General features: G+C 43.8%; 1 protein-coding gene across 1 annotated transcript in view; it reads left to right on the forward strand.

Annotated features, from left to right (window-relative positions):
* Fhip1a (FHF complex subunit HOOK interacting protein 1A) overlaps positions 1-15,307 on the forward strand; it is a 262,253-nt gene that overhangs the window by 81,843 nt on the left and 165,103 nt on the right. The window contains exon 2 of the mRNA XM_004655951.3: positions 212-332. The gene's annotated coding sequence lies outside the window, so the exon portion shown is untranslated. The remainder of the gene's footprint in view (positions 1-211; positions 333-15,307) is intronic.

Consider the following 15,307-nt stretch of genomic DNA (forward strand, 5'->3'; position numbering starts at 1 on the left):
TACTTTCTGCTTCCCAGTGAGGTTTTCTCCTTTTTTTTTTTTTAACTGGTATTCAGGTTTCTAAATAAAGATTTACTTTTTATTTATTTATTTTATATAATGAAGATGAATCAAGTCTGATGATAGGGAAGGGAGACAAAAATGAAGTGTAGATTGGGTTTTGCAGTGTATTCATGATTAAAGAACTTGTTTTAAAAATTTCTTTCTATAGATTTTGAATCATCCTCTGGCATTTCCTGACAGAGCTGAATGTTGGACAAATCTTTTGCACTGTGAAAGGTGAAGGGAGCAGATACAGCCCAGCAGTAAGCTCCTGAAGAAAGCATTCACAGGTAATGTTTTTCTTACCGACGACCACCGAGATGGACTCAGTAACAGTACGGCAACGTTTTGAACTGAAACCTACTTGAATCTGTCCACACAGCTAGGTGAGCATTATTTTGCTCAACACAGGCTTTTTGAGAACCTGTACTACTACGTCCTCTACTCAAAGCATTTATGAAACATTTCCTTGAGGATTATATCCTGTTTCCCTGATAGAACTTTTTAAATTAATTAATTAATTATAGTTACTATTATTATGGTTTTTTTGAGGTAGGGTCTCTCTCTATCCCAGGCTGACCTGGAATTCACTCTGTATTCTCAGGGTTTCCTTGAACTCACAGTAATCCTCCTACCTCTGCCTCCCAAGTGCTGGGATTAAAGGCATATGCCACCATGCCCAGCTAATTAATTATTATTATTTTTTTTTGGTTTTTTGAGGTAGGGTCTTACTCTGGCTCAGGCTGACCTGGAATTCACTATGTAGTTTCAGGGTGGCCTCGAACTCTCGGAGATCCTCCTACCTCTGCCTCCCAAGTGCTGGGATTAAAGGCATGCGCCACCACACCCGGCTAATTATATTTTTATTAACAACTTCCATGATTGTAAACAATATCCCATGGCAATGCCTTCACTTCCCCCCACTTTCCCCTTTGAAACTCCACTTTCCATCATATTCCTTCCCCCTCCCAATCAGTCTTTCTTTTATTTTGATGTCATGATCTTTTCCTCCTGTTATGATGGTCTTACGTAGGTAGTGTCAGGCACTGTGAGGTCATGGATAACCCAGGCCATTTTGTGTCCAGAGGAGCACATTTTAAGGAGTCCTGCCTTTACTTTGGCTTACATTCTTTCTGCCACCTCTTCCCTTGGAAGGTGTGGTAGACCTGATAGAAATTTTTAAAGCATCCTGGTGGCATTTCTCAGCTCTGTTAAGGCAAGTTTTTGAAATAGCGTGACTTCTTGAGAGCTGAGGTGACAAATGGGGGCACTCTTCTTTTGTCCAAGACCAAGAAGAAGCTATGATATAAGGCAACCAGTTTTTTTGTTTTTTTTTGTAATCTATGCTTTTACTTGAAAGCTTACACATGGCACAGCACTGAAAATTAATCCTAAGAAGTATGAGTTTAGATAGTGGTGGGGGTTATTAAAGCAAATAGTTAACTTTTCCCATTCACAGAGAATCATATTCATTTGGGTGTATAAACATTGTTATTTTTTCCTGTTAAGATCAATCAGTCACTCTGTCAGGATTCCAGGAAAGTTCCTGTATTAATCAGGTTAAATAAGATAATACCTTCCCTTACTGTGTACCTCCAAGGCTTCATAATTTGCCTCTTATAAATGTTTCTCTGCATGTGTTCTGCAATGTTTCCTAACGTGATACTAGAGTGTTTGTTAAAAATTTCAAACTAAAGGGCTGAAGTGTGAATCTCAGTGGTAGAGCACACACTTAGAGTGAGTGAGGACTGAGTTCAGTCCTTAGTACGTGTGCAGATTACTGGATTCCAGTCATGTCAATCAGAATGGAATGGAACTGGACTGTGAATCTGCCTTTTATGGTGTACCAAAGATTGACAGCCTGCCCTAGATCAGTACACTCTACCTAAGCCTTGTATGTATGTATATAGATGTGTGTATATGTACGTTGGTATATATGTGTGTGTGTGTATAAATATATACACACAGCTGTTGTATGGCTATTTCCTTGATTTTTACTTTGAAAATAATAATTTAGTATGCCATTTGGAAAAAGGTTATATTTTCATGTGATCATGAGTGTGTTGTGTGCACATATGTGCATGGGCAAACAGATGCATGCAGATGCTCCTGTGTGTGCATACACATATGTGCACATGTATGTGGAGGTCATAGGTCGGCACTGTGTGTGCTTTCTTCTGTTGGTTCTGTATCTTATGAGACAGGTTCCTACATTGAATCCTGAACTAACTGACTGTCTAGACAAGCTAGTCAGTCGGCCCCAGGTATCCTTCTGTTTCTCCCTCCCCAGTGCTGGCAGAAAAGGCACACATCACCATGCCTGGCATATTTTTTAAAAAAAATATTTTTTAAGGGCTAGAGAGATGGCTTTGCTGTTAAGGCACTTGCCTACAAAGCCAAAGGATCCCAGTTCAACTCTCCAGGACCCACACAAGCCAGATGCACAAGGGGCACACACATCTGGAGTTTGTTTGCAGTGGCTAGAGGCCCTTGCGTGCCCATTCTCTCTCTCTACCTATTTCTCTCTCTCTCAAGTAAAACACAAAATTTTAAAAATTGCTTTAAAAATATTTTTAATTTATTTTCAAGTCAAGGGGGGGGAGAAAAGAAGAAGGGGGAGGGAGAGGGAAAGAGGAAGAGGAGGAGAAGGTGAAGAAGAAAAGAGAGACAGACAGAATGGGCATACCAGGGCCTCCAGCTACAAACAAACTCTAGCTGTATGTGCTACCTTGTGCACCTGGCTTTATGTGGGTCCTGGAGAATCAAACTCAGGTCACTAGGCTTTTCAGGCAAGAACTTTAATTGCTAAGTCAATCTCTCCAGCCCCATGCCTGCCTGGCATTTTATGGGGGTGCCGGCTGTCTGAACTCAGGTCCCCATGCTTGCATGGCAAGCATTTTACCCACTGAGCCATCTCCACAGCCCCACAAAGTGCTGTATTTTTAAATAGCTTATAAGACTAAATTGAGAATGTAATTGAATAAAATGGAAGTATTTGAACTTTATGGTTAAATTGGAGATGGACATATTTTCCCTAGGACGCAAATGGATGCGCTCTTGTTTTTCACATCTAGATAGCATATACTAAACTTCATCAAGCTTCTGCTTCTCAGGTATGTTGGTAGGCCAAGGGCAAAGAATCATGGTTTGTTGTCAGAGGTCCCCTAAATCTATGGGACACTAAGTTCATGTTGCATGTAGTCCAACTTTTAAAAAATAATTTGTTTTTATTTATTTATTTGAGAGAAAGAGAGGGAGGGAGGGAAGGAAGGAGGGGAGGGAGGGAGAGAGAGAGAGAGAGAGAGAACGAGAATGAGTGCATCAGGGCCTTCAGCCACTGCAAATAAACTCCAGACACGTGCGCCCTTTGTGCACATGTGAGACATTGTGCATTTGGCTTATGTGGGACCTGGAGATTCGAACATGAGTTTTTAGGCTTCACAGGCAAGTGCCTTAACCACTAATCAGTCTGTTCAGATTGTAGTCCAACATTTAAAAAATATTTTATTCATTTATTTGAGAGAGAGAGAAAGAAAAGGGGAATGCCATAGTGTCCAGTCACTACAAATGAACTCCAGATGCATGTGCCACCTTGTGCATCTAGCTCATGTGGGTACTGGGGAATTGAACCTGGGTCTTTTGGCTTTGCCAGGAAGTACCTACCTTAACTGTTAAGCCATCTGTTTAGCCCAAGTTCAATATTTTCCAGTAAGAATTGTGCTAAAAATGTTTGTTGTGTGTATAGTTTAAAAAGACAAGATGTGGGCTTGAGGGATGGCTTAGTGGTTAAAGCGTTTGCTTGCAAAGCCAAAGGACCCAGGTTTGATTCCCCAGGACCCATGTTAGGGCTGTACACATATGGAGTTCATTTGCAGTGGCTGGAGACCCTGACATACCCATTTTTTCCCTCTCTCTCCCTCTTTCTCTGCCAAATAAATAAATGAATAAGAATAAAATATAAAATAAATAAATAAATAAAATGTTTTTTTAAGAGAGACAAGATGCTTGCTTTTCACTGACCGGAGATCTAGATTTCATTTGGATCCCCAAATGAAAGGATGAATTAACATGAAATGAAGCAGCAGCCTTTGATAGGGAGTTATTTCTCCCATAGACTTATAATTCTGCTATTCCATGATCCTCTCATATCATAAGCAACACTTGATGTCTAGGCCCAAAGCAGAATGCATATTCTATTGGAGTAAAGAATGGCCACTAATGGATTCTATGAACTCTGTAGCCTTTGTCTATGGCCATGTCACCCTATGTACACCAGATCTCATCTTGAAATCTGCAACTGTTTCAAACTGTGCGCCTGCCTGTGTGGTAGAAGTTATTTGGAACCTGGTCTTGCCTCTTAGCTCCAGTAGGCAGTATGTGCTGACAGAATAATGATGCTGACAGTAGTTTTAAAAAGGTCACACCTCAAATAAGAAATAGCTCTGGAAATGAAGTTACTATGGGGAGGGGTGTGGAGACTAGGAAAGCAATGTGCACATATAAAGCTAGAGCCTGGGCGGGGATAGTAAGAAGGTAGTGGGAGCAGCATAGGTGAGTGTAGGAATAACTGGGGTAGTGAAGGGAGCTAACATTTTAATATTTACATTTTGTTTGAGAGAGAGGGAAAAAAAGAGAGAATAGGCAGGCCAAGGCCTCCAGCCACTGCAAATGAACTACAGATGCATGTGCCATCTCGAGCATCTGGCTTAGTGGATACTGGGGAGTCAAACCTGGATCTGTAGGTTTTGCATGAAAACACCTTAATCACTAAGCCATCTCTCTGGTCCTAATTTCATTTTTTGTTTGGACCTTTCCTGGCTTATTTTTGTGTCTTCTCATTTACCAGAAAAGCTTAGAATTATATATAATTTAGATTTGGTCATGTTTCCCATTTCATATTCTGGTTCATTTTTTTCTCCCCCTTTGGTGTTTTTGTTTTTGAGACAGAGTCTCAAGTTGGCCCTGAACATGTGTCTGTCCTCCTGCTTCAAGTGCTGGGATTCCAGGGATGAGCCACCATGCTGCCTCCTGGTTTGTTTTCCGCATCAGTTGTGGAACGTGTTGCCTTGTGTTTGTCTTTAAGTGCTGGGGCCGCACTCGTAACCGCTCATGGTTTGGTCCCCAGATGAGCAGTGCCGACCTCACCTGCGAACTTGTCATAGCTGTGCATTTGGGGTTGACTCTGAAACCTCGAGGATGGGCCCCTCGCTGTGATTTTGATGTGTGTTGGGGTCTAACCACAGCTGCAGGCGTGTTCACAAACCACTTGCTTTCATTAGGCCACTCGTGTTCTTGCTCTTGCCCCGAGCAGGTAGAGGATGGGATCTCTAACTTCACGTGCACATGTATTAGTCAGCTAGTTTTAAAGAGTAACCTCCCCTCCTTTTCACAAACCCCAAGAACAGCGTGCAACAAAACAAAACGCGAACCAAAAAAGTCTGAACAACTCCAAGAAGCAGTGACTTTCTCCTGGCCTCATGCATGGAAGGAGAGTGAGCAGATGACCTGGCAGTCTGCTTTCCAAAATAGTCCTCATGCCTGTGCTCTCGATGGCATCCACCTCTCAGTTTCCTCGAGCCCCAGGCTGCTGTGATCTCACTGGCTGCTTTGGCTTTAGTGACTGAAAGCTTGAGGCAGAACTCGATTTGCTCACCACAGCCTGGATGATTTTTCAGCAGAGCCGGATGACATGCCGAGAGTGTTCTCTGATTTTTTGAGGCTTGTCCTCCTTGTCAAAACAGTTCACTCACTCAAAGAGCTTTCGAGCCCTTGTCAACTTAGAGATCTCCTATGCTGGTGTTCTGGGTCACTTGTAAAGGTACGAAAATCCAAACACTGGTTTTAGGAAATGACAGTTTTCATTGATGTGTGTGTTTTGTCCCTAATCTGTCTGGCATCAGACAGTTCCTGGTGAATGCTGGTATGTTTCCCTCATCTCAGCATCATTCATGTTTTTATTGTTTCTTTAGATTTTTTTAATTAATTTTTTTTAGTATATCCTTATTAGGATTCATGTTTGTGAATATTCCCCTTGTCTCCTCAATCTTTTCCCTTTGTCCATCCCTTGATTGAAGGAACTTTTGAAGTTTTTTTCCTCTTTTCCACATATATATACGCACATGCACACACACACATACACATTTTTTTCCAAGCTGGGGATGGGTCTCAAGGCCTCCTACGTGTGAACATGCTCTCTACCACCCAGCTACACACCCTGCCCCTGAACCCTCTTGTTTTCTCCACATGCCATCTGCAGGGACCCACATGCTCTTCCACAGAGGCTGTTTTTTCATGTTCACCACGCCACCCCGAGATGTCACCTTGCACACTTGCTTGCCACAGCTGGGTCCTTAGCTTCACCCTGTATCAGCTGCCTCCTGACCGTGCTACAGGCCCATCAGGATAACATACCCCAAATCGAACTCACTCTTCTCTTCCCTGAAACTCTGTGCCCCTTTCATTGCTCCCTGTCTTGGCGAGAGGCGTTACCATCAGCTGGCAACCCAATGTGGTTGGCACTTCCCAGATGTGCTGTGCCAGGCAGTGTTCCGACCACATCTGTGTAACTCCTCATGAACTTCTTCGTGATAGACTTTATTATTTGTGCCATTCCTCTACAGATGAGGAGACCAAAACACAGAGTTTTAGTAATCTTCCCGAGTTCACAGCAGTATTAGTGGGCATAGAGCATCTGGTCCCAGTCGCTGTGTTCTGCTGTGTTCCTTCCCGAGCTGCCCGAAACAGAAATCCAGGGCTACCCTTTATTCTCTCCTTCCACCTTTGAGTTCACTTTTCTTCAACTTCGTTTCATTTCATTGTAGGAACTCCAATCCAGACCTCTATCATCTCTTGCCTCTACCTGTAAAGTTCTCTTTCCACCCACATTTCTTTTGTCTCTCTTTTTAAAAATTTTTTAAAAGAGGAATGCTTTTATTTTTTGTTTTTATTTATTTGAGAGTGGGGAAGAGGCAGAGGGAAAGAGAGGGAGAATGGGCGCACCAGGGCTTCCAGGCACTGCACATGAACTCTGGATGAAGGTGCCTGCCTTGTGCATCTGGCCTACATGGGTCCTGGTAATCAAATTGAGGTCCTTTGGCTTTGCAGACAAGCACCTTAACTGCTAAGCCATCTCTCCAGCCCTCTTTTCTCTCTCTCTCTCTCTCTCTCTCTCTCTCTATATATATATATATATATATATATATATCTTTATAAATATCTGGAGTATCAACTCTTCCTCATGGTCAATCTGATCATGACACTCCCCTGCATTCACCAGCTCCCAGCTTTGCCCCATCAGTTACCCTCGGGGGCCCTTCACAAGTATCCTCCTCATCGTTGAGCGGTCCCCATTAATCCTGGGAACCAGGATGGTTCAGACTATTGACCAGTCTCACCGTAAGGCAGAGCTGCAGGAGTCCAGCTAATGCTTTGGTGATGCCTGACCGTGGAGGAGTAGAAAGTGAAAGAGAAATGAAATGTTTTCATCAGTCTTCGCCTCTCTTTGGCCTCGTTTTCTTTTTACTGTGAAAAGAGAACACTAACTCACCATGTAGTGTGGCAGGGAAGGGGTCATCCCCCGTACTTTTGGGCCCGCAGAAGGATGCTCCAGTCCCCTTAGTCCACGTTCCTTCCAGCACACACCACACGCCATCGCCTTCCTCGGGGCCTTTGCCGATGTCCTTGCCTGTGCACTCCTGCTTCGCTTTTCAGGTCTCCCGCGAAGTTCCCACCATTTCCCTCTCCACAGGGAAGCACTTTTCAGACTTGCTGCAGTAGCTCCCCATTCTTTCCCCATCCTATGACTCATTAAACCTTGTTTTATTGTCCAGCTGTCTCCTAGGCTGTCAGCTGCGTCTTACTTACATCTGCGTTTCTGTCAGCCAGTGCAGAGGCTCGATAGGTATCGATCGTGTGAGAGTCAGCGAGTATTTAAACGAGCCGAGTAATGGCTCCAGTTGCGCATGCTTTTATTTCAGTAAAATAACTAGCAGGTGATAGATCAGCTGGGATTAGGATCCCCTGTAAGTAACCACCACTCAATGACTTAAACAAATTAGGGGATTGTATTTTTTTCTAAGTAAAATAAATATGGAACTAGGCTTTTCTGGGGAGAAGAGTGATTCTTATTACCAGGCTCTGGTTCCCCTCTCTTTCTGCACAGTGTGTCACACCTCACTCGTACCTTGATCTAGAGATGGCCCGAGTACTGGCTGTCTGCAGGCCCTCTTAGGGAAGAAGAGAAAGGTCAGAATGCCAGAGAGCCTGAATGCCCTTCTGCTGTCACCTGTGCCCACCCTCTTAGGAACTTTCCTAAAAGTTCTTTCTTGAGATTTCCCCTTATTTTCACCAGTTAGACCTATTGCAGCATCACTTCTAGCTGCCAGAGAGAACAGGGGAGATTTTGTCTTGCTCTTCCCTGCCTGCTACAAGACGGGTTGTGTTCCCAAGTAGCTGGTAACTGGCAGTCTGCCACCCAGGCCAGTGTGCTTTCCTGCTAAGTGGTCATAGGCAGCATTAGTGAATAGTGTTCAGGATTAATTTCTCTCTCTTCTTCCTTCCCTCCTTCCCTTCTGACATGTGTGGGTCTGCATGCGTGTGCACACACACATACATAAAACGTATTCAATTAACTGTTGTCAGCCATAGCTACTATACTGTGGTACAGAACATTAAAAGTTATTCCTCCTGGGATGGAGAGATGGCCTAGCGGTTAAGGCACTTGCCAGCAAAGCCAAGGGATATGGGTTTGATTCCCCAGGACCCACGTAGAGCCAGATGCACGAGGTGGGTGACACATGCATTTGGAGTTCATTTGCAGTGGCTGGAGGCCCTGGTGTGCCCACTCTCTCTCCCTATCTGCCTGTTTCTCTCTCTCTCTCTCTCTTGCAAATAAATTAAATAAATAAATGAAGTTTATTTTTTTAAAACGTTATCCCTTCTATCCAGCTGCACCTTGTACTCGTTTTTCATCCTTTTTTGTTTTTCTCTCCTCCCCCATATCCTTCCCAGACTCTGGTAGCTAATGTTCTCGACTTCCATGAGATCACCTGTTCTTTTTCTGTAGTCACATTACTCACAGTTAATAGTCCGGGTAAGATGGCCTAATGTGCAAGCATGAGGACCTGAGTTTGATCCTCTAGCATCCACACAGAAAGCCAGGCATGGCTGCACATACCTGTAGCCTCAATCTTGAGAAGGGAAGAGACAGGAGAATCACTGTGGATCCCTGGTTGGCCAGTATGATTTCCCAACAGAGAGCTCTGGGTTTAGCGAGAGACTGGCTCAAAGAAATAAGGCAGAAGAGCTGGAGGGATGGCTTAGTGGTTAAGGCGTTTGCCTGCAAAGCAAAATGACCCAGGTTTGATTCCCTAGTACCCACGTAAGCCAGATGCACAAGGGGGCTTGTGTCTGGAGTTCGTTTGCAGTGGCTGGAGGCCCTGTGCACCCATTCTCTCTGTCTTTCTCTCTTTCTCTCTCAAATAAATAAAACTTAAAAAGAAAAAAAGAAATATGGTAGAAAAGTGATGTAAGAGGGCACCCAAAGTTTTCCTCCGGTGTCTACATGTGTGCATATGGGATGTGTGCATTTGCACACATGTGTGTACATCTACATAGCACAGTACACATATGCCACACATATACATCATGCATACTGTACACGCCAAACACAGTACACATACTACATACACTAAGAAAATAGTGTGGGGGCTGGAGAGATGGGTCAGAGGGTTAGGCACTTGCCTACAAAGCCTGGAAACCTGGATTCACTCCCCCCGTACCCATGTAAAGCCAGAAGCACAAACTGGCACATGCATCTGGAGTTTCTTTGCAGTGGCTAGAGGCCCTGGCAACCCATTCTCTCTCCACCCCCCATTCTCCCTCTGCTTGCATATAAGGTTTTTTTTTTTTAAAGTGTTACTTTTATAGGCCTCTAAAAAACCAAGTGATCATTTTCTTTAATGTTATTTTTCCTTGCATTTTCACTTGTTGATGCAAGTGTATATCTGCTCAAGGTCTACTTGATATGGACCTCTGACTGTGCTGTATAAGCTGATACTGTGACAGGGTGTTATTTGGGGGTTCAAACACAAACCCCAAGCCTGAGGATTTAAGGCTAACATTTCTTTTATGGGTTTTCCTGTCTAACTGCTTTTCCCTAAAGCTGCCTGTCTTCCTCTCATTTGGACACTGGCAGAAGATTTGGCAATAGATATCAAGAACCAAGGAATACGTAATCACCTCCTGTCATTCTTTTTCTAAACATCCATTGTTAAACGCTGGAAATCCAAACAACATTGTGGGCATGAAGTCATCAGTGAAGAGTATTTCCAATAGTGAAGAACTGAAGCAAGCTAGGAGTTCAGCAATAATAATAATAATAAATAATAATAGAAGGGTTGCCTGGGATGTTCATGTAGGAGAATGAAATGCTATTACAGTTGGATATTTTTGGACTTTTGGAGGGGAGAAGGAGAATTTAATGGCTTGGAACAATGCTCAGGATATACTATTAAATGGAAGAAGTGGGCTGGAGAGATGGCTTAGCGGTTAAGGCACTTACCTGCAAAGCCAAAGGACCAAGGTTCGATTCCTCAGGATCCACATCAGCCTGATGCACAAGGTGGCACATGCATCTGGAGTTTATTTGCAGGGGCTGGAGGCCCTGGTGTGCCCATAACCCCCCCATGTCTCTCTCTCCCTCCCTCTCCCTTCTTCTCTGTCTGTCTCTCAAGTAAATAAAATACATAAGTGGAAGAAGCAAGGATCAAACCTGTGTGTACATCCACAAGTCTGTCATGCTCCTAATGTTATAGAATGGACGCAGTTAGTAGAATGCATAAAAAGGAGTGCACAGTGACACCGAGTCCTTGACAACAGTCTGTCTCCTGCAGTGGTGCTACAAGTAGATTTACTCTTTATATCTCTTCTATACTTTTCAGTGTGACTGCGTATTGTTTTGTAACGCAAACCTGAATTCTGGTAAAAAATAAAGACTATGTTTCCTGTTTCGATGATCAGCTGCTGTTGTAGTGCTTAGTGTGGAAGTTAACTTTTAGTCTGGGGAGATGCTCAGTGGGTAAGAACCCTTGCTGCGCCAGTGTGAGGACCCGAGTTCAATTGCCAGCACCCACATCAAAGCTCGGGGGTGGCACACATGCTGGTAACCCCAGTCCTAAACGGGGCAGAGAGAGGAGAATTGCTGGGGCTGGCTGGGCAGCCAGTCTGACCGACAGTGACAGCTCCACATTCAGTGAGAATCTGTGTGCCAAGCAAAGAAAGTAGACCAGTGATACAGTAGGACATCCTTCTCGGGTCTCCACATGAGTGTGAGTCTGCACACATGTGTGCATACACCATACACACACCATTGACACTCACACACAAACCTGAACTTTTTTTTTTTTTTTTTTGAGACAGGGCCTTATTCTGTAATTAAGGCTGGTCTAGAACTTGTTATATAGTCTAGGCTGGCCCCCAACTCACACTGAACCTCCTGCCTTACCCTCCTGAGTGTTTGGCATTATGGGTGTGAGTTTCTTTCCCTTCCCTCCCCTCTCCTTTTAGAGTGCAGGTCTTACTGTGTTGCTCCTGACTGGCCTGCCTCAGCCTCCTGGATAGCTGGGACTAGCTGCACCATTATTTTTGACAAAGCTCAAATTTCACTATTGTTATTGCTTTTATTTTGGCAAGGCCTTGTTGTAGCCCAGGCTGGCCTCAAACTCACTGTGCAGCTGAGGATGACCTTGAATTCCTGATCCTCCTACCTTCACCTCCTGAGCGCTAGGATTACAGGCATGTGCCACCACACCTGGTTTGGTTTATGGTTTAAGGTGTTGGGGATGGGACCCAGGGCTTAATGCATGCTAGGCAGGCACTCTACCAACTGAGTTACATTCCCAGCCCCCAAGCCAAAATTTTAATGTTGATTTTTCATCAACAAAGAAGAAATGTAGGGAAAGTCTATGTGGTTTATGATTTACAGATCAGACATTTTTCTATTTGCTTAGAGACATTTTCTCTGTCAGAACATACGTTTTAGAACCTAGTAATTGAAACTTAAAAAAAAAAAAAAAGGCACTGGGTCTGTTTTTCTTTGTTGCTGAGTTTTTAAAAATAAATTTTAAAAAATTTATTTTTATTTTATTTATCCATTTTGAGAAAGAGAGAATGAGAATTGGCACATTGGGGCATCCAGCCACTGCAAATGAACTCCAGATGCACCCACCCCCTTGTGCAGCTGGCTTATGTGGGTCCTGGGGAATGGAACCTGGGTCCTCAGGCTTCTCAGGCAAACACCTTAACCACTAATCCATCTCTTCAGCCCCTGAGGTATTTATTAAAGGTATTTAAAACCAAAGCATTGTGAAGTTTAGATTCTTATGCTCAGTGGTATATCATGGTGTACCATTTCCGAGCCCATGGCCATGTTTAGCATGTCATCGTTTCCAGGACAGTCCTGCTATTGATATATGAGTGCATATTTGTTCTTAGAGACGAAGCTGAAGTGTAGTGGTCTCTGTGAGTTTCATGTGACTGATCCTTAAAGAAGATCTGGCGTCCCAGTGACCTAGTTCATATGGACTCTGTAGCCAGGAATAGATTCATTTTAGAAGGTTAGGTAAGGAGAGAGAATATTAACATCTTAAATAGAACTCAAAACACTGACAGTCAAAACAACCAAAAAAAAACATAATTAACAATAGTCAACTGAGGATTTTGGTATACATTAATACGAATGTAAGGTTTACAGTGTTTGGGGTGGATGGAAGGCAGATTTAGGGCAACATTTTAGAGCAGTCTTCCACAGGCTGTTTGAGAATGAACGTGCCTTTCGGTTGTAACAGAGTATTGTAGTACGGTATAAAATGTCTTTTAGTTTGTTAGCCCTCATTTAAGAAAACAATGTTGATGGAAAGTTACCAGAACTCTAATAATAGTTTTAAATCTGTAGTTTGCTAAGTATAATATCTCTGTGCTGTTGATACCTATTTTAAAAGCAGTACTTAGCCAGTAAAGAGTTTGCTCAATTATCGTCCAGGGCCTGAATCTTGCCATGTGTGCGTGTGCACATGTGTGTGTGTAAGAGAGAGAGAAAGAGAGAGAGAGAGAGAGAGAGAGAGAGAAATGGCCTGCCAGCTGAGAAGAATCAGGCACCAGAAACACAGAGAGTGTTTACTGTAAAGACTAAAGTATTTTCTATCTTTACAAACAAAATTAACCAACTCTTGATCCAAAGTAGTGGTCCTCTGGAAGGTATTTGGCAATGTTGAAACACTTTTGCCATGTTTCATAATCGTGTGTGTATGTGTGTGTGTGAGAGAGAGGGTGGGGGAGAAGGAGGGAGGGAGGGATGGATGAAGGGAGGTGTAAGAGAGTGTGGGTGTGTGTGCACACGTTCATGCTAACAGCAGTCAGTGGGGAGGGGCTGGTGATGGACAGAGTCTCCCCCCCCCACACACAAGGCAGAGAATTCTCTGTCTTAAAGTGTTGGTGGAGTCTCTCTCCTTGACTGCACTTTGATCAGGCTCTCCTGACCCCCTTTCATGACCTGGCGCTGGTTGTGACTGCCTTCCGCTGAGCTTCAGCTCAGTCACGTTCTAGCAAGAATCCTGCTAAGTCAGTTCAGTGAAACACTGTCTCTCCTTCTTGATATTTGATAAGCTTTCTCATTTGCTGCCCTTGATACTGGAACATCCCAGCCTGCCTGCTTCAAGAATCCAGTCAAGTCACCTCACTAAGAACATCCCTCCCCACGCTGTGTGTGTCTCACTGTTTTTCCACCTGTGCCTGCGTTCCCCCCAGATGCGGAGTCTCTCCCGGTCGTGCAGAGCTCTCTCTCTCCTTTGTCACAATAGACAATCTTAACACCTGTTGCAGTTGTCCCAAGCAACATTTTCTTTAACTTTTCACTAAGCGTCAGAATAACTTTTTCTTGCTGTACATGTATTGTGAGATTGTCCTAGAGGACGTGGTAAGTTCCAGGCCGGTCTGGGCTCTACATAGTGAGACCATGCCTCAAAAGGCCAAGGAAGATGAAAAGTTTTTGTTTGTTTGTTTTTTTCTTTCACAATGCTAGTAGTACAGCAGTTGAACACTCCTGGGTTGAAGCAATGTTTGGTCCCCGTATAAATTCCAGGATCATCTCAACAAATGACTGAAGCAGCCATCTTCCCTTCCAGGGTTCCATTGTTTGATAGGGACGTGGGACTGCATAGCGCAGACATGTCAAGGACTGGAGAGTTGCTCCAACAAAATGGATGGAGCCATTTGTCAAAACATTTTACCCAGTACAAGCCCTTAGGTTACACCTCCAGTACTGGAAAACAAAAGGTACTTATTTCTCCCTGAGAGCTCCAGGATGGGCATTCTGGATAGGATGGGCATTCTGGGTTTGGCCCTGGCTGCAACTACTGGCATCCTTAACAATGAAGTCATATTGGCTGTTTGTGTATGGGCTTTTCATTACTGATTTCCCTTCCTTTCCAAAATTTTTCTATCTATTGGTAGCTTCATTAAAAGATGACGTCTTAAAAAGAAAAGATAAAGTCTCCCCCCCCCCAAGTAGCTGCCACTCCCACAACACATAAACCACAACCCCATACGGAATACCCTACAACCCCACTGAGGAGGGTCTCCAATGGAATGGGGGCAAGGATAAGGGAAGAGGGTATCAATACATGATGTATCTATATGAAAGACGTTGTTAATAATAATGAAGGAAAAAGATGAAGTCTGGTCATCTTTAATTCAAAGTAAAATGCTAAAAGGCCAATGTTTAAGTTAGTTAAGACAGAATTGGGCAGTTTTTAAGCAGTAGGTAAGAGTGGTTACTTTCCCGATTCTTTTTTTTTTTTTTTTTAATTTTTATTTATTTATTTGAGAGCGACAGAGAGAGAGAGGATGGGCGCGCCAGGGCCTCCAGCCACTGCAAATGAACTCCAGATGCGTGCGCCCCCTTGTGCATCTGGCTAATGTGGGTCCTGGGGAATTGGGCCTCGAACCAGGGTCCTTAGGCTTCACAGGCAAGCACTTAACCGCTAAGCCATCTCTCCAGCCCCTTTCCCGATTCTTATTTGGAGGTGTAGCTAAAGAAAGCAGCAGTTTACTTGGGGTTGGAAAGTGTGTCTCTACCTATATTTTGAGCTAGAAGTTGATGAGGTCAGAGATCTTCTTTGGTGGACAGGGCACAGTGACACACGCCCTGCAATCATAGTATTCCGGAGGCTGGGGCAGGGTGTCTGCAGATTTGAAGGTAGGCTGGGCT

This window comes from Jaculus jaculus, chromosome 12 (assembly GCF_020740685.1).
Source record: "Jaculus jaculus isolate mJacJac1 chromosome 12, mJacJac1.mat.Y.cur, whole genome shotgun sequence".
Lineage (NCBI taxonomy): Eukaryota > Metazoa > Chordata > Mammalia > Rodentia > Dipodidae > Jaculus > Jaculus jaculus.